At 40.4% G+C, this 19,342-nt stretch overlaps 1 pseudogene; it reads right to left on the bottom strand.

Moving 5' to 3' along the window:
• Positions 1-19,342, bottom strand: part of LOC121317711 — a 52,629-nt pseudogene that overhangs the window by 12,218 nt on the left and 21,069 nt on the right.

Genomic DNA, 19,342 nt, shown 5'->3' with positions numbered 1-19,342 from the left:
TTCGGCCCATCTTGCTCGTTTGGTTGTTAGTAGCTTATTGATCCCAAAATCTCATCAAGCAGCTTCTTGAAGGATCCCAGGGTGTAAGCTTCAACAACATTACTGGGGAGTTGATTCCAGACCCTCACAATTCTCTGTGTAAAAAAGTGCCTCCTATTTTCTGTTATGAATGCCCCTTTTTCTAAACTCCATTTGTGACCCCTGGTCCTTGTTTCTTTTTTCAGGCTGAAAAAGTCCCTTGCGTCGACAGTGTCAATACCTTTTAGAATTTTGAATGCTTGAATTAGGTCGCCAAGTAGTCTTCTTTGTTCAAGACTGAACAGATTCAATTCTTTTAGCCTGTCTGCATATGACATGCCTTTTAAACCCGGAATAATTCTGGTCGCTCTTCTTTGCACTCTTTCTAGAGCAGCAATATCTTTTTTATAGCGAGGTGACCAGAACTGCACACAATATTCAAGATGAGGTCTTACAAGTGCATTGTACAGTTTTAACATTACTTCCCTTGATTTAAATTCAACACTTTTCACAATGTATCCGAGTATCTTGTTAGCCTTTTTTATAGCTTCCCCACATTGTCTAGATGAAGACATTTCTGAGTCAACAAAAACTCCTAGGTCTTTTTCATAGATTCCTTCTCCAATTTCAATATCTCCCATATGATATTTATAATGTACATTTTTATTTCCTGCGTGCAGTACCTTACACTTTTCTCTATTAAATGTCATTTGCCATGTATCTGCCCAGTTCTGAATCTTGTCTAGATCATTTTGAATGACCTTTGCTGCTACAACAGTGTTTGCCACTCCTCCTACTTTTGTGTCGTCTGCAAATTTAACAAGTTTGCTTACTATACCAGAATCTAAATCATTAATGTAGATTAGGAATAGCAGAGGACCTAATACTGATCCCTGTGGTACACCGCTGGTTACCACACTCCATTCTGAGGTTTTTCCTCTAATCAGTACTTTCTGTTTTCTACATGTTAACCACTCCCTAATCCATGTACATGTGTTTCCTTGAATCCCAACTGCGTTCAGTTTGAGAATTAATCTTTTGTGCGAGACTTTGTCAAAAGCTTTCTGGAAATCTAAATAAACCATGTCATATGCTTTGCAATTATCCATTATCGATGTTGCATCCTCAAAAAAATCAAGCAAGTTAGTTAGGCACGATCTCCCTTTCCTAAAACCATGTTGACTGTCTCCCAGTACCCTGTTACCATATAGGTAATTTTCCATTTTGGCTCTTATTATAGTTTCCATAAGTTTGCATATAATAGAAGTCAGGCTTACTGGTCTGTAGTTACCTGGTTCAGTTTTGTTTCCCTTTTGTGGATCGGTATTACGTTTGCAATTTTCCAGTCTGTCGGTACCACCCGTGTCAAGAGACTGCTGCATGATCTTGGTTAGCGGTTTGTAAATTACTTCTTTCATTTCTTTGAGTACTACTGGGAGGATCTCATCCGGCCCAGGGGATTTGTTTATTTTAAGAGCTCCTAGTCCCTTTAACACTTCTGCCTCAGTTATGCTAAAGTTATTTAAAACTGGATAGGAACTGGATGACATGTGGGGCATGTTGTCAGTATCTTCCTTTGTAAAAACTTGTGAAAAGTAATCATTTAACATATTTGCTATTTTTTTTTCTTCCTCTACGATTTTGCCATTTGTATCTCTTAAACATTTAATCTCCTCTTTGAATGTTCTCTTGCTGTTGTAATATTGGAAAAACATAGTCATGCTGGTCATGGATAAGGCAAAATTACTGTACCAACATGTGTATCCAAAAATGTGAGGAAGATTTCAAAGCAGATTTTACCTTTAGATTTAAGTCTCAGTTCATTCAGCATTGTGTTAACACTCATCATGTGATACAGGCTTTGACAGCACCCCCTCATATCCATTGCTTCAAATTTTCATTGTGTTCCCCATGGCTTATTCTGCACCAGTACCTAAATTCAAAACTAAGTCGGCTAAAAAAAGCCACAACATGTATGAATATACACCTAGCCTCATTATGGCAGTCTTTATACACTGCTGATAGAATCACTAGCACTACGTTTTTGGTTTGCACTTTTATGTTGTTGCTTGTTTCATAACGTAATGCTTTTTTAAATCTAGATGAGGGACAATATCACTGGCTACAGTCAATCCTGGCCTAAGCACCCCTCTTAATTATGAATGCCAATTGTAATAATGATGAATCTGAGACACTCATTTAATCTCTTGCAAACATGGGTCTTTTGGTCCCCTCTTTTTCTGTAACTTTTTTCTTCTGTGTTCTCTCTTCTTTTACAAATCAAAAATAAATATGAATAGACCGACCTGCTTGTATTGTGTTTAGCTGTTTGCAGTAGACAGGCAGAAAATAGCGATTTTGGTAAGTACAATTGAATCCTTGTTGCTGATGTAACTATATTAGATGGTTGAAGGAATAAATTTTCTAAAGTATTCAGAGCTGTGGTTGATTGAAGTGAATTTAGATAGTGTGGAAACTGCACCAGCTCTAGACCTGTAGAACAGTATAAATCGACAAACAGTGTCTTAGAACGCCAGCCGTTCTATGCGCCAGCCGTCTAAGGGCCACATATCCACGGGCAGTCTGAGCTGTGGCATTCCGAGCGAAGGCAGGTAGAGCGGGGACCTTACCTTTTCCAAATCTCTCCCACTGACTCCTGGAAGACTCATTCCAACTCTTAACATTAACTGTATTTAAGTAACATTATTAAGGTGGTGTTTTAATTAGGTGCTCTACTGTTGTGAGTGTGGTTAAATTGAATAGAGGTTTCCACACAGCTTTTTGTAGTTGTATTGCATTTAAACTATTTTATTGCTTAAGTATTGTCTTTAGCGCAGTTTTGTAGATGTTAAATAGTTCCCTTGCAAAGTAAAGGTGCAAGGAGAGGCTGCGCTCTGGAAGACACTAACTACTAGACAAGTCTATACCCTTCCTCCACTGCTCCTGTTCCCACTACTACTGTACCTATCTGTCTCACCTGTCCTGCTATGACTGTCTCTCACATCCCTGTTATTTTGTCCACTCACTCACCCCTCTAACCTCATCCCTCCCACACTCTCTGATGCCCTCTGGAACTGTGCGACAGAAATATAATGAATCTCGGTTGTAAATCTCTCTCCCGTCCTGTGAGGGTTCAAAGCAGCAAAGGTATGGTCCTTTGGACAGGCTGGCTCTCTCCTGATAACACTAACTCCTGCTGCCCTGTCCTCTCTCTACGTCCTGTTCCATACTCTGCGTCTCACTGGACAGGAAGGTAGGACTGGTCTTCTCCTCTCTCCCTCCTTACTCTTCTGTTCTCCCTGAACTCTTCTCACTCTCTGTTAACACCTTTGAATTTTATGCTGTCTAACTAACCTCTCAACTCCTGCTAAATTGTACTGTACTGTCCCCCTGGACCTCTTGCCCTCACTTGACTATCCCCCCCCCCCCCCCCCCAGTGTCTACCTCAACTGTCCTGTTGGGTGATTTCAATATCCATCTCTCCAAGCCCACCCACTCTGCTGGATTCCTTCCTCTCCTTCAACTTCTCCCTCTCTCCATCCGCTCCTACCCATAAAGCTGGCTGTCGACTGGACCTTACCTTCTCCAGGGCCTGCTGCCCCTCCACCCTCTCTGTCACCCCTCTGGACCTCTCTGATCATTATTTCATCTCTTTTTTTCTGTCACTCTCTCCCTACTCCACCTATCTCTACTGTCACCTCCCGCCATAACCTCCGCTCTCTCTCCACCTGTCCTTGCCTCCACCGCTCTCTCTCACCTCCCTCCTATCGATTCCTTTTCCCAACTCTGTACAGACTCCGCTCCCCCCCCACCCCTCCGCTTGGGTCCTCTCCTGTTCTCTCTTTACACCCACTCCCTGGCCCCCTCATCACATCCTATGGTTTCTCATACCATTTCAATGCTGATGATGCTCAGATCTTCCTCTCCTTCTTTCCCACTGACCCGACCATCCCCTCCCATATCTCTACCTGTCTGTCTGCTATCTCACATCAAACTCAACCTCTCTAAATCTGACCTCCTTTTTTTCCCCTCTATTTTCCCCCTCCTCTGATCTCTCTATCTCCATTCCTCTGGAATCTATCACGCTCTCTCCCTCCTCCTCAGCCAAGAACCTTGGAGTAACCCTGGACCCCTGCCTCTCCTACTCCCAGCACATCACCACTCTAGCACGCACCTGTCGCTTCTTCCTGAGCAACGTACAAAGACCCCGACCCTTCCTTATCAACTACTCCACGCAACTCCTCGTCCAGGCCCTGGTTATCTCCCACCTAGACTACTGCAACTCCTTCCTGGATGGCCTCCTTGCGTCCGCCACCCGCCCGCTCCAGCTCATCCAGAACCCTGATGCTTGTCTGGTGTTCTCTCTGCCTCACTTCTCCCACGCTACTCCACTGGCTCCCGATCACCCCTTGCATCCAGTTCAAGACTCTTGTACTCGCCTTGACCAGACTGCACCCAGCTACCTCCAGACCCTCACCTCTCTGCTCCACCTGCACTAGAAGGCTGTAGCTCCTCTAGGTTCCTCTGCCTCCAGAGCCTGCTCCTTCTTCACCCTCGCCCCGCAGTGGTGGGATGACCTTCCTATGGATGTTAGGACTGCCCAGTCGCTGAACACTGATCTGTGCAGAGAGCTTAGAATACACACATTTTTTGCACAGTTACACTCAGGGTGCACAGTCATTCTGCCTGAGAAATGAAGTGTAAATAATAATAATATATGATGTGTAGACTGACTTTCATCAGTGTTTCAAGTACTCAACAGGATTATAATACATTATTTCACAATGACTGATTTTATTACAAAGCAAGTGCTTATAACTTATTCATTTTTACGATTCTGCAGCTGAAACACCGTATGGGTATTTAATTCCAATATTTAGTAACACTTAAAAACGGACATGCACGAGATATTCACATACGAGGAGGTATTTAAATTTGAATTGCAAAAGTCGTTCAAAAAGCAGCTATGGCGGTGCTAGTTTAAACAATCTGGCAGTGAAATATTTAAACTTTACTGGACAACACTGTAATTACAGTGGTTGACAAGTTTGCTGTTAAAAGAAAATTCCAATATTTCACTAGATTTCATTAGCACATATTCGATACACTTTTTATTTGCTACAGTCATGTACTGCAGCCCCTCTCTGTATTCATGTTGTATTTTGTGGCATGCCACTTGTGATTTAGTAAGCCTGAGCTTCCCACTGTATCTGAATGGCAAACTTGCGCAGAAGATCCTTGTGGACCATGCTAAGGGCTCTAATAACAAAAGGTACATTCTGCTACAGGAGCTCATTTCCTCCAATCCCTGAACAGTCATTTTGCACTTTTGCTGATTTCTTCTGGAGACAGGTTTACATTTGGCCACAGCTGTTTCATCAATTAAACTAAAACACCTTGTTAGCTGGCAAAGTCACTGCACCATCAAAGCCACTAATACAGTGATTCTGTAGTCACCATGGTAACTGCAATGAAAAACCATAAACCAGCATAACACTTTTTGGGATTTTTTTTTAACAGAAACAACTTGTATGCACATAGGTGACAATACCAGAAGCGCTGTGAAAACAGACCGACACTGTTTTATTTCTGCCTTAAAATCAACAAAGGAACTTATGTGGGTGTTAATCATTAGAAAACTGTGGGGGTTTTGTACAACAGTTAACCTAGTGCTAACTAATGTTGCGAAATCAATTTTCCTACCTCTTATTAGCTGCTACCCCTTGCAGTCTGCTGAGCAACTTTCACTTCTTAACTTGTTTTTTTTTATTCAGGAAATATATATATATATATATATATATATATATATATAAACACACACACACAGCTCTGGAAAAAATTAAGAGACCACTGCAAATTTTTCTTAAATCAGCATCTCTACATGTATGGCAGCCATTCCATTCCAGTGTCCGTTGAATTCCAACACAGGCACACCTCATTCTACTGAATGGGGTACTGATTAGGGGATCACCTGAACCAAATCTTATTTAACGAGGAAAAGTATAAAAACCACTCCTGTGGTCATCACTATCCTCTTGCAATAGGACCAGCTGGATGGCAAAACAGTGCTAGTAGTACCTCAAAAGTAATTGGAATAAAAAAATAACTATTGCCCATGTCCAAAGAGTTGAAAAGGAAAGTTTTGAGTGAGGAAAAGAAGGGTTCAATTCTGGCTTTACTGGCAGAGGGACACAGTGAGCGTCGGGTTGCTTCCATCCTTAAAATTGCAAAGACGACGGTTCATAAGAACAAGGTCAAGCAGCGCACATTGGGGACAACAAAGCTACAGACCGGAAGAGGGCGAAAACGACTCTCCACTGACCAGGATGACCGCCAACTCACTCAAATGTCACTCAGCAACCGTAGGATGGCATCAAGTGACCTACAAAAAGAATGGCAAACGGCAGCTGGGGTGAAGTGCACGGCAAGGACGGTTCGAAACAGGCTCCTAGGGGCAGGGCTGAAGTCATGCAAAGCTAGAAAAAAGCCCTGCATCAATGAGAAGCAAAGAAGAGCCAGGCTGAGGTTTGCAAAAGACCATAAAGATTGGACCATAGAGGACTGGAGTAAGGTCATCTTCTCTGATGAGTCCAATTTTCAGCTTTGCCCAACACCTGGTCGTCTAATGGTTAGACGGAGACCTGGAGAGGCCTACAAGCCACAGTGACTCGACCCACTGTGAAATGTGGTGGAGGATCGGTGATGATCTGGGGGTGCTTCAGCAAGGCTGGAATCGGGCAGATTTGTCTTTGTGAAGGACGCATGAATCAAGCCAAGTACAAGGTTGTCCTGGAAGAAAACTTGCTTCCTTCTGCTCTGACAATGTTCCCCAGCTCTGAGGATTGGTTTTTCCAGCACGACAATGCTCCATGCCACACAGCCAGGTCAATCAAGGTGTGGATGGAGGACCACCAGATCAAGACCCTGTCATGGCCAGCCCAATGTTCAGACCTGAACCCCATTGAAAACCTCTGGAATGTGATCAAGAGGAAGATGGATGGTCACAAGCCATCAAACAAAGCCGAGCTGCTTGAATTTTTGCGCCAGGAGTGGCATAAAGTCACCCAACATCAATGTGAAAGACTGGTGGAGAGCATGCCAAGACGCATGAAAGCTGTGATTGAAAATCAGGGTTATTCCACCAAATATTGATTTCTGAACTCTTCCTAAGTTAAAAAGTAAACAATAAGAACTGTCACAGAGGGCATGACAGGCATTATGGACCATACAGGTAACTAGGCCTTAGATGAATGGCCTGCAAGTAAACCAGGTATTTTAATTATTCGTAACGGTAGGATCTAGTCCGATTTGTGCATAAAGTTAGAACCCTGGCAGTATGGATGGGACGTTATAAAATTTGCACGGTATGATAACCGTTAAAAAAAAAAAAACCATGGTAACCTTAATATCACGGGATACAGTACATCATGCAAGTTATAAAATTTGCACAAAATGACATGGTGCTGCAGTTTGTAAAAAAAACATTTTAATGTGTAAAATTAATTAAATAAATAAATGAATAAATACTTTGTTTAGCTGATGGTAAATAGAATTGAGAAATGATTGGTCTTACTGCTTAAAACACAAACATGTACCACAGGTTATTATTTAAGAGCAGAGACAAGTCGTTTATTTTTTTTCAACCGGATAAATAAAATATGTAAAGCAAAAAAAAAAAAAAGTATTTTAATACTAAAATGTGTTATTGGATTCATAGCTACACGTCATGACATTGCACATGTAAGCTGCCAGTGATTATTACACATGTGGAGTTTGTAAAAAAATATTTCTTCACTTACCTAAAAAAATTGGAATACTGTTATAACTTGTTTAAACAAAACTACATTGATAATAAGTAGGCTCTCCTGCTACATGCACAGGTCTGTGCTAATTTTAACTGAGACATTGGTCGTGTTCTATAGCGCAGATTACTGCAGTGCTGCACAGAATTGCAGAGATGCGCTGTAGACGTCACTCAAGACCCACAGAAATGTGTGCAGATTCTGCAGAGCCCAGCGCAGCTTTGAAATGTTACTGTGGGAGGCTGGCTGCTGCTGTGAACCAAAGGGACGATGCAAAGATCACGAGTGACCTGCTAATCGTAAATAACCACTAAAACTACTGCTGCACCCTTGTTAGCGGAGGCGAACAACATTTCATCATTATACAATGAAGCCATGAACAGCCTGGTCAACGCTATATTAAATAAATAATTTAAACAAACATAATGTACTAAATCCGTGATAAGTGATGTATAATTTTACAACAAAGTTAATGTTAATGAATTACATTAAACTGACTTATTGATAATCCAGACAAATGTAAATATATTGAAAACGTGTGCACTGCAAGGTTTGGGGAAGGCGTTTCTCTAAAAGCTGTGTGTGAGGTCAGAAAGAAAGCAGCCAAGAGCAGCCAGCGCAGCAAACTGAAAATGTGTTCTGTGCTGCAAGTATCAGTTCACAAAAATATCTTCCTCAGATTTGCTAGAAGAACCATCGCGTGTTTGCAGTTGAAAAATGCTTAACCGTTGTACAAAGGTAACGATAATTAATGTATAGAATAAAAGGAACAGTATTAATACCATAATGTACCTAAACTGCGGTAAACCGAAAAACCGGTAAACTCACCCATCCCTACCTGGCAGATTCTTCAGACATTTGATTTTATATTTCTCCAGAGACTTAATGGGGCAGTTTGGATAAACTCATACATTCAATGACCATATTTTGATATGTTGTAAATAAAACATTACCCTTTTAAATGAGTCCTACGAGTTTGACTGAGTACAGACTTAGTACACTGGGGCAGCCGCTTAATCACTGCCTTCCCTTTTTGACAGGCAGTTTACAGTGAGAGATGGTGTTTTCAGAGGTACGTACAGTACTTTACAACCAAGTCAGTGATTTGATCATTTTAACAAAACAGTGCAGCACATGTTCACTTCTTTATCTGAATTGTTATTTTAAAGTATTCATTTACATTTTTTAACTATTGAAACTCAAAGTAGTTCAGTGTGTGCACAGTAACTCCATGATGGACTTTTGGATTTTTGTGCGTTAAAAGACGTTTTTAATGGTTACAATTTGTTGTTTGTTTGTTTGATTTCGTTTCAGATTATCTTTAAGTTAGGGTCAAACTGATTTTTTTACTGTTTACAGCTAAAAACACATTTGACCACCCTGCAAGTATTAGTGGGTTTTTCAGTTTATCCAACAGTACTCCTTTGTACTACTTTTTACAGTGTCGGTAGACATCTCCAAGGTGCCAAATTGAAGTAATAAAGTATTCATAGTATTTACTGTAATGTTTTTGTTTGAATCATCAGTCATTTCCTTGAATTGACTCCATATGATGTCTGTGTTGTGATGCAAGCGTATACAATGGTTCATGCTGCGACCTGCGCGTCTTTGCTTGCTTGTATTCAATGTTTAAACGATTGTATTAACAGTATTTCTTTTATGATTCATTCTCCCTACCATTTTTGGTGCCAGAACCCGGGATTCCTGAAACAATGTTTCACAACGTGCTGTTCCTGAGATTCATCTTCATCACCTTTATCATCGGTTCCATTATTATGGTCCCGATCGGATGAGTCAATCTTTGAATAATCACACATAATAGTGAAAAGGGAAAGTATAAATAATAGGATATAAGGGTCAAGTGTGCCCAAGGGATAGTGTTTTTCTAAGTGACAGGGACTTCCAGGAGTTTAGGGACAAAATAAATATTAAAACTGAACCACCAGAGGGAGAAATAACTGACACATTTGTAAATCCTGATTTATAAATCCCGCTGAGGCATATCAGGTGAGCTCTAAAATCTCAACAATAAACCCTGCTGAGGCAGACTGAGTTACATAATCTAAATTCTAGTATGTAAGACTTGCTGAAGCAGACTAGGTAAAGTTTTTTCTCGACTGTAAGACCCATTGAGGCAGACTGAGTTGTAAATATAAAATCCTGGTATATAAGACACGCAGGCAGACTAGGTAAACTTTTGTAGACCCGGTAACAAGTTAAGTCCAGACCTGTGAATTGAAACTTCAATTAAGTCGACCCCATACCAGTGGCATAGCCACGGGTGCGTCTCCACAGTTCAAATCTTCAAATCTATATATATACAGTACCAGTCAAAAGTTTGAGTACACTTGCTGGCAACTAGGTTTAATTTCATATTTGACAATGCTTTACATCGTATATGTTTCTGTAAATACTTGAAATGAAAACACATGTTACAATATACAAAACAAAACATAAGGAGTATCAAAGCAATGTTCAAGAAAATTGAAAATTGTCTCTAAATCTTGGATTTCTCAAAATAGCCACCCTTTGCCTTAGTAACAGCCTCACAAACACGAGGCATTCGGTTAACAAGTTTCAGCAGAAAATCACATGACACGTCTTCCCAGCTCTTCTAATTCTATGGGATTGAGGTCTGGAGACTGGGCAGGCCAGGTCATTAGACTGAGTTGTCCTTTGACTTTCCTTCTTCGCCAGATAGTTCTTGCACAACTCTGAGGTGTGTTTCGGGTCATTATCTTGCTGAAAATTGAAGGACTACCTAACCAGCCGTAATCCTGACGGAATGGCATGCCTCTGAAGTATGCTATGATAGCCATGCTGGTTGAGCTTGCCATGGACTTGATAAAGATCACCAACTCTGTCACCAGCAAAGCAACCCCAGACCATGACATTGCCACCTCCATGCTTGACAGTGGGAACCACACATGCAGAACTCATGCGCTCACCCTCTCTGCATCTTACAAATACTCGGCAGTTGGACCCAAATATTTCAAATTTTGACACATCGGTCCATAAGACCGACTTCCACTCCTCAAATGTCCAGTTTCATGTGCAAGCCATGTTTGATTGACAGCTTGCAAGGCATTTGGTGTGGATCTGTTAAAAATCTGTCGAAAAGTCCCAAATGTTTATTTTAATGTGCATTTTTAAAGCAAGTTATTAGTAGTGCGGCAGTCAACATGGGAAAACAAATATGCACACACTTTCAAGCGTTTAGTTTAGTAGAAAGGCTTGAGTGAACAGGATTACTGTTCACTGCGAATATATGCAAGTACTTATTTTTTGTCTACTTCAAACATTTTAAATGGTTTACATGGGAGATATAGTGGCTGGGAGTGTTCCATCTATAGACAGTTATCCACCTTAAAAATATTTTGGGTAATGTGAAAAGTTAGTGTGTGTTTGGAATGTGTACTGTAGCAATGGCGGGCATTGGCGATTCAAGACCTGATTTAGTAAGCAAAAAATAAAAGTTGCTTTCAGCTTCTTGCAATTTACTATGGCAACGGGGTCAAACAAATACCAACTTCATGATTGGTGTTCGAGTCATACTACAATGACCTAGTAAATCAGTGGCATGTATGATCTTACAGTTTATTATTAATTTGAAGGTATCTAAGGTTTTAAAACTTCAAAATTATTTCTACGTGGTATTAGAAATGTAAATACAAAAACTGAAAATTTTAAAGGCAGCAAAATATGGAAATTGCACGTTCCTTTTCATTCATGTGTCAACATCATTTTAAAAGGTTTACAGAAACTATTGCTGAATTTGTCACTCATGGTTGTTTTAATAAATATATTTTGGTTTGCTTGTTATGTTTTTTGCAGCCAACGCAATATCTTTGTTTAGCTGTACCTGAGAAAATGCAGTGAAAATGAAAGCAGCTGTATTTAGCTGGAAACAAGGTATTCCCAGCACAGCTAAGATTTTAGTTTTGGTTTGAAGGCAGCAGGAGCTTAGTCTGATTTTAAATTTTTGCTTGACAGATGCCCTTATGCAGGTTGACAAGTTATAACAAGTTATTACATTACAGTTAAGAGATTATAATACAGCTAAGACAAAAAGCAATACAGCTTTTTTGTTTGGGCACTTTTTTTGTTAAATGAAACGATTTTTGCAATTATTGTGCACAGTGCGTTTCTTTCTGTAGGTTGTATGCATATGTGCTTTGTATTTGTAGTGTATACATGTAACTACTGTTATAAACTGCAAAAAGTGTTTGTATTGCTTCACTCAGCACCATGCATTCTCAGTCTTGGCTACTTTGCTCAAAACCCGGGGAGATATTTTACATGCTCTATTTCAAAGTAATTATATTCACAGTAAAACAGGTTTAAAAGGCACTGCATATCAACAGGACGCTCAATACTGCATCTCCAGCCCTGCCCCGCTCCTTGTTCGCTGTACTTATCACATATCTCTCCATAGTAGTGCTTACTTATAAATCATCTCCTGATCACTCGTTTTATCACCAAAATCATTCATAATGCTATCAAAGTAATTATTTTATTATTATAATATCTCAAAAAGCTTGGCAAATGTCTGCAATATTCTTTGAGCACTGCATGCGGAAGCAGCTATCTTGTTTGTTTATGTCCGCGTTATGTCTGTGGCCTTACTCAGCCATTGAAAGCTTTTCTCTTCTTTTTCCGGAAAAAAAAGGACTAGGGACCTGTGCTTGACGTCTTTTTGATGGACCAGAAAGGAAAAATTGTAATGTCGGACCTGGTCCAACATAGGACCACAAAGGGTTAAAAAAGACTCCAAAATAAAATGGCCAATTTACCACAGTATTATGAAGGTGTGTTAGTAAAAACAAACAAATTACTAAAAGAAACAAAAGAGAAAGGGATTGATCTGTTTGTGAGTAAAACTGAACAGGAATTGTCCACATGTTGGCAAAAAACTGGCAGTAAAATAAAAAATGACACAAACAGAATAAAAATTTCCAATGCATTAACAATCCTCTTAGCCGGCATAAAGAATAAAGAAAATACCAAAATGACATCTCAATTGAAGGTCACTGAAAAAGACAGAGACAAATATAAACAACAGTGTCAGGATCTAAAAATAGAAACAGAAAAAATTCAAAACTTCCAAAATACAGGTCGACAGTGACACCTTGTGGAATAAAATAAAACTAAAAATTACACATGGCATTGCTGTTACATCAGTATATCCGCCTAGTACAAGTGAAAAAGACTGTGACGAGGGTATTGATGACGATGACTCTGATGAAGTAGATTGGGCTAGATACGCAGAGGAAGAATGGCAATATCAACAGAATAAATACAAAACTGAAGCACCGGTAGCTGTATTACATGACAGACAAAAAGTGGTCTCACGCGGTAACAATCTCTGTGAACCTCTGAAAGTCGGTGAAGTACAGAACCACATTAAAATGCTGGGCAAATTCCCATTAGATGGTTCATTAGACACCTGGTGGCGTAAATTAGAAGCACATACCATCATCTATCGATTAGAAGGACGAGACATCTGGCAAATCAATGTCTGCCCCACCTAAACAGGTGCAACTTAAATTGCCAGCCACTTTTAAAACAGGAAATATATTGGAAACGAATAATATAAAGAAACAAATTGAAGAGGCACTCAGTGACTTAAAAACCACAATAGAAGCAGCCTGAGAACCCCTAATAGTAGACTGCGGAAGAATTGCAGACAGACGACAGGGGGCTAAAGAACCATTTGCCACGTACAAATGGAAACTGTATGACACATACAGTGGTAATGACAATGCAGGAAAAGATGATCGAGCATTTGTACATTTGGCATAGGCAGGTCCACATTTACAAAAGGCTCAAATGTATGGTGGACCATCAAATCGCTCGTATTTGGAAATCATGAAATGGGGAGAAGGAATAGAATGCAAACTAAAAGCGTTCGAAAAGAAAGAAGACAAGAGCAAAATAGCTATATTGAGTCACTGGAAAGGAGAAGGCAGAGACAAAAAGTACAAAGAAGAACACAGAGGACTGAATATGGATTTAATTTGTGGTAACTGCAAAAGGACATACAAAGCAAACATGCTGGAGTAAGGTTGGGGGGGGGGGGGGGGGGGGAGTGCTGAAGGGTAGGGACCATTTCAGCAGAAAGGGAAACAAAAGGAACCTCAAACAAGGGGTGACTATGACAAAGTTAAACACATGCTACTGTAAAAGAAAGTATGACTAAATTAATGCTCCAGAATGGAAGTAAATGGCCACAGACACTCCCTACCATCCTGGCTACGCCCTCGAGAGCAACGCCCTCAAGAGCAACGCCCTCAAGGCCAACTGGGATAAGCCCACACGAGTTGATGACGGGAAGAAAAATGAGGTTACCAATATATCCACGTCCTGTCAACCATCTTGTGCTGATCCAGGTAAAGCAGAATCAAGTACAATACTTGAAAGCAATAAAAGACAAATTGGAACAGTTGAAGAAGGAAGCAGGTACACAGCAAGAAGAAATACAGATTGAAAATGACAGGAAGTTTGCACCTATGAGTGAAACTGAAATGGATATTGGAGACTGTGTCATGATTGGAGTATTTGTTCCTCCAAAACCATTTAAACTTAAAAACTGTATAACAGTATATACTATACCTGGTCCTTTCTTTACAGTTCAGCAGAGACCAGATGGGACCAGATGGGACCCCCCAACAACCAAGACCCAGAGTTGCCAACATGGACAGTTGGTGCAGTTAAAATTCAAGCAGATGCTGGGATTAGACATGGTGCAAAGACGGTCAAAGGTTTGGATCTGATAAAATACGGAAACTGCCTAAACAAGATAAGTAAACAAGAGCCTAGGTGTGTCCAGATACAGTGGCTGTCAAAAGTATTCACCCCCTTGGACTTTTCCACATTTTATTTTGTTAAAACATGGAATCAAAATGGATTTAATTAGGAGTTTTTGCCACTGATCAACACAAAAAAAGTCCATAATGTCAAAGTGAAAAATAAAATCTGCAAATTGTTCTAAATTAATTACAAATACAAAATAGAAAATAATTGATTGCATAAGTATTCGCCCCCTTGAGTCAATATTTGGTAGAGGCACCTTTGGCAGCAATTACAAAGATGAGTCTATTTGGATAAGTCTCTACCAGCTTTGTACATCTGAACACTGCAATTTTTGCCCATTCTTCTTTGCAAAATTGCTCAAGCTCCGTCAACTTGGATGGGGACCTTTGGTGAACAGCAATTTTCAACTCTTTCCACATATTCTCAATTGGATTGAGGTCCACGCTTTGACTGTCCACCCCAGGACATTGACCTTTTTATTTTTAAGCCACTTCAGTGTGGTTTTGGCTGTATGTTTGGGGTCATTGTCCTGCAGGAAGATGAATCTTCTCCCAAGTCCCAGGTCTCAGCAGGTTTTCCTCCAGAATTTCTCTGTACTTTGCTGCATCCATTTTGCCCTCTATCTTCACAAGCTTTCAGGGCCCTGACAAAGAGAAGCACCCCCACAGCATGATGTTGCCACCACCATGCTTCATGGTAGGGATGGTGTTCTCAGGATGATGTGCAGTGTTAGGCTTACGCCAAACAAAAAGCTCTATTTTGGTCTCATCAGACCATAGAATCTTCTTCCACTTGGTCTCAGAGAGATGTAGATGGGAACATAACTATACAGTGCCTGTTGGGACAGACTTGGAGAACTTATACATTGACAGTTTTACAGTGGACAAAACAGAGGACCAGAATCCAGAATATGGCAAAATCACTCCTGATGATGAACTACAAAACCACACTTAATTGGGGAGATATGAAACAGTAAAATGTCTAATTCCCACAGAATGGAAGGAACCTGATAAATGGGAAGATGGGGGGTTAATTGACAATATACCCAACGATCCTTCCGGCACTATACTGAAACCTAACAATGCACAAGAATATAGGAAACAATAAATGTGCTTTCAGAGATGGTAGTATAGGACTATGTTTTAACTATCCAAACCAGTTAAGTAATATTACAGTGTATAATCATAATTGTTCTTACAGTTCAATCTAAAACATTACCTTAACATCGTGTAAAAATGAAACTCCCACAAGATGCCCAGAGCTGAGGCCACTCCCACGTTAGTGCATAATTCTCAGACAGAACGCAAAACTGTTTTAAATTATGTAAATATGGTATTAACCCTTAGAGGTCCATTTATTCAGCATTTGTCAGGCGCATCAGGTCCAATTTATTTTCACACGCACTGTTTAATTTTTTTTTTTTTTTCCCCCAGAGTAAAACCGGTTTAAAAGGCACTGCAAAGCAAAAGGACATCATTACTGCATCTCCAGCCAAGCTCCACCCCTTGTTGTATTTTTTACCTCTTCATAGTCATGTATACTGATAAACTCCACAATAATGCGATCCAAGCCATTATTTTATTGTTATAACAGCTCAAAAACCTCTACAAATGTCCGTGATATTCTTTGAGCTCTGGAGGTGGAAGCAGCTAGCTTCTTTGTTTGTATCTGTGTTATTTCTCTGGTGCAGGGGCTATGTGTATTGCCTTTTTCAGCTTTATTTGGCTGCTATCGGTTTTCTTGGCTTTGTCCGGAGAAAAAACGACAACTCGGGCAGATAACTTGGCTGCAAACAAACCCTAGAAGATGTCTAAGGGACAGGTTTGGATAACAGGAAGCGCAGGCACAGGAACAGAGATGCTTGGTAATGGACAGATGTATGCAACTCATGTTATTAGGTTACAGGGAAAAGCCATATATGAATTAATGGAAGGGACAGAAGGGGCCCTACGTAATTTGATTAAATTAATTGATTGCACACTGTTTGCAGAGGACCTCCTGAGTAATATGTGGGAGGAGATAATGGATATTAGGCTTGGTACAATCCCCCGTCATACTTGGTACAAACTTAAAGCCCAATTGTCCATTTTTCACCCTAAACAAACTGATCTATTGGGGGCAAGCCTGGTGCAGGCACAATAAAACTGGAGAGTGCCATTGGGACATATTGGCTTCTGTCTATCAATACCATATACAAACCCATATTCATATCGAAATAGCATGAAACTTATACCAATATGGGTATTACATAACGACACTTATTGTATGGGAGAAAGCCACATGGAAGGTAGAGTGTAGAGGCTGGAGTGGTATGGTGCATAAAGCATGCTGTTATGAAACCAATACTCATGTGGTGTGTCAATGTTCTGTAATTACCCCTATGAATCGTAATATTACTAGAATTGGAAATCTACCCCTTAAAATGATGGGGTAAAGCAATACCAGTCAGGCAATTCCTGTTGTGCATCATGCACAACTGTACTGAAATTAAGTATGGTGAATTTACATGTCAAGCTCCATCTGGATTTTGTTTTGCCCAAACTCTGAGCTCAGACAGGTGATGTGTATATACCTGAACCAGGTAGGAGACAAATGGCCAAAGCCTTAATTAATCTGAAAGACGTCATGGCACAACGTGTGCATTCATCGTTTATTAGCAAAACATGAACAGAACACAGCTGAATGCAAGTGTAAACAAGAGTAACAGTGACTGGACTGAGATTTATCTTCCGATACCTGTTCCCCTTTTGAATGGAGTACCAAATTAATGATACATGCCAAAATGAAAATAAGCAAAAATTACTTTAAATCACATCATCCATATTTAAGAATCAAACAGAAATGTTTGCCAGAATCCTTTATTGCCACCAATTCCATCTGTATAAAACTGAAAAACATCTGGCAGTTAATTAATCAAAAATGATCATAGTACTAGTATTATTATACTACTATCAATATGTCCTAACCATATATAAAAAAAAAGATAGACTTCTTTGTCAAAAAATCTTTTTCATACTACTCTACAGACCTTGAATGAGGGTTTGGGGCAAAGTGGTTTGCAGTGTGCAGGTGTAGAAGTGATGCAATGCGTAACTGATGACAGTCCAAAGTTCACAGTCCAAACAATTCTTTATTGGTTCTGTTTTTAATCCGGATCATGGTGACCGTAAATGATAATCCCAGGCAATACACAGTAACAGGTTACAGTTTCGAAATAAACACACGCAAAGACACAAACACAAGTCCAGAGTGAGTGCTAACATGCAAGTTTATTTTCCTTCAGTGGCTCTCTCTTGACCATAACAAAAGGAACAGATCACTTAGCCACACCCCCTTCTGTACAGTCAGTCATGCCCCTCCAGTCCGCAGTTGCCAGATCGCTTCCTGTGTGGGACGATGACTTGGTGTACACTGGCTTCGCCTCTTTTCTAGATGTCCACCTTTCCCTGGAATGAACTGTCAGACCATCCAGTCCAGGGCACACTGTTCCCTTTACATAGCCTCCTCAGGAGGGAGATTTATAACCAAGATCCAGGGTTCAGTCACAGGGTTTAAAGGTGATTTTTGTACAAAATTCTTTCGACTATCTACAAACACCAATAATCTGTTATTTGATGTTCTTGGTCAGAAATTGTTCAACATCTAAATTGTACTTGATGTTGCAGTGCATTTTTAAGTGTACAGGCACTTTGTGACCACAGTGGAAGCAATTAGCGGTAGTTCTTCACTCCATTTCCCATTAAAGTTCATTTGGATTGAACAGGAAAGTGTTACAAGGCACTAATTACATTCTGAAGCAAAACACTTAGTTTACAGAGTAAAATGCTTGAGTGATAACTTCTCAAATGACCAAACCACGAAAAATGGTTTTCCACATTGCCACAGAAGTGATGAGATTAAAATCCAACAGCACAGTAACGGGCCGGCAGGTGGAACTCTGCTTGAGTGAGTCTGCACTTGCAATCTGACTATGCTGTTTGTAGAACTATGTGGATGGTCTGCAAAGGTGCTTTCTTGCACAGGAGCACCTACCTTTTGGTAGACACTGGTTCCCTATGCTGGATACTGGGTGAAACTTTGTACCCACCCTGCCCCCTGTCTGGCACGGCAGGGGATTCAAGTGTTTCAAGGGATTCAGGGGACTGTAACGAACAGCGAGCATGGATTGGTGCAAAGGTAATTACACTGTTGCAATGTTGTAAGGGTGAGGTATAAAGGAGACCAGCTTGCAGGCTGGCAGTGTGAATGTTAGTCCTGTCTGCTGCTGTTCCTATGTGGTTGCTGTGTTGAACACACTGTACCTGCTAATAAGAGTTCCTGCCGCGAGTGGTTTGCCTTGGTTTGTTTAAGTGCTGGTTGTCGATGTGCGTTTTGTTTGGGGGGGCTCGCCCTGCCTCTTTCAGCTTCACGGTGCCCACTTGTCCTCCGGCGTGCGTTGTGTTTTATTATGCTTTTACTTGATTGTAGAGTCCTGAGCCTGTTGACTCGGCCCCGCTCACCCACTCAGGCTCCAGAATTGGTAGCAACACATTCATTCTTACTGAATTTCCATTACTGCCACGCCCATTAGGCTCATGTCCAAGTTTGTTTCTGTCTGCATTAAATTAGGGTTGTGCTGTTTGCTCTATACCTGAATACACAAGGTCTTCATTTCTAAATCCTTGATAAATACACTTTAAAACACTGTGGACTTTCCTTTTTTTTATTGT

Source organism: Polyodon spathula, chromosome 6 (assembly GCF_017654505.1).
Source record: "Polyodon spathula isolate WHYD16114869_AA chromosome 6, ASM1765450v1, whole genome shotgun sequence".
NCBI lineage: Eukaryota > Metazoa > Chordata > Actinopteri > Acipenseriformes > Polyodontidae > Polyodon > Polyodon spathula.
Note: the sequence above shows the minus strand (reverse complement) of the source record. Positions and strands in the feature narration are given on the sequence as shown.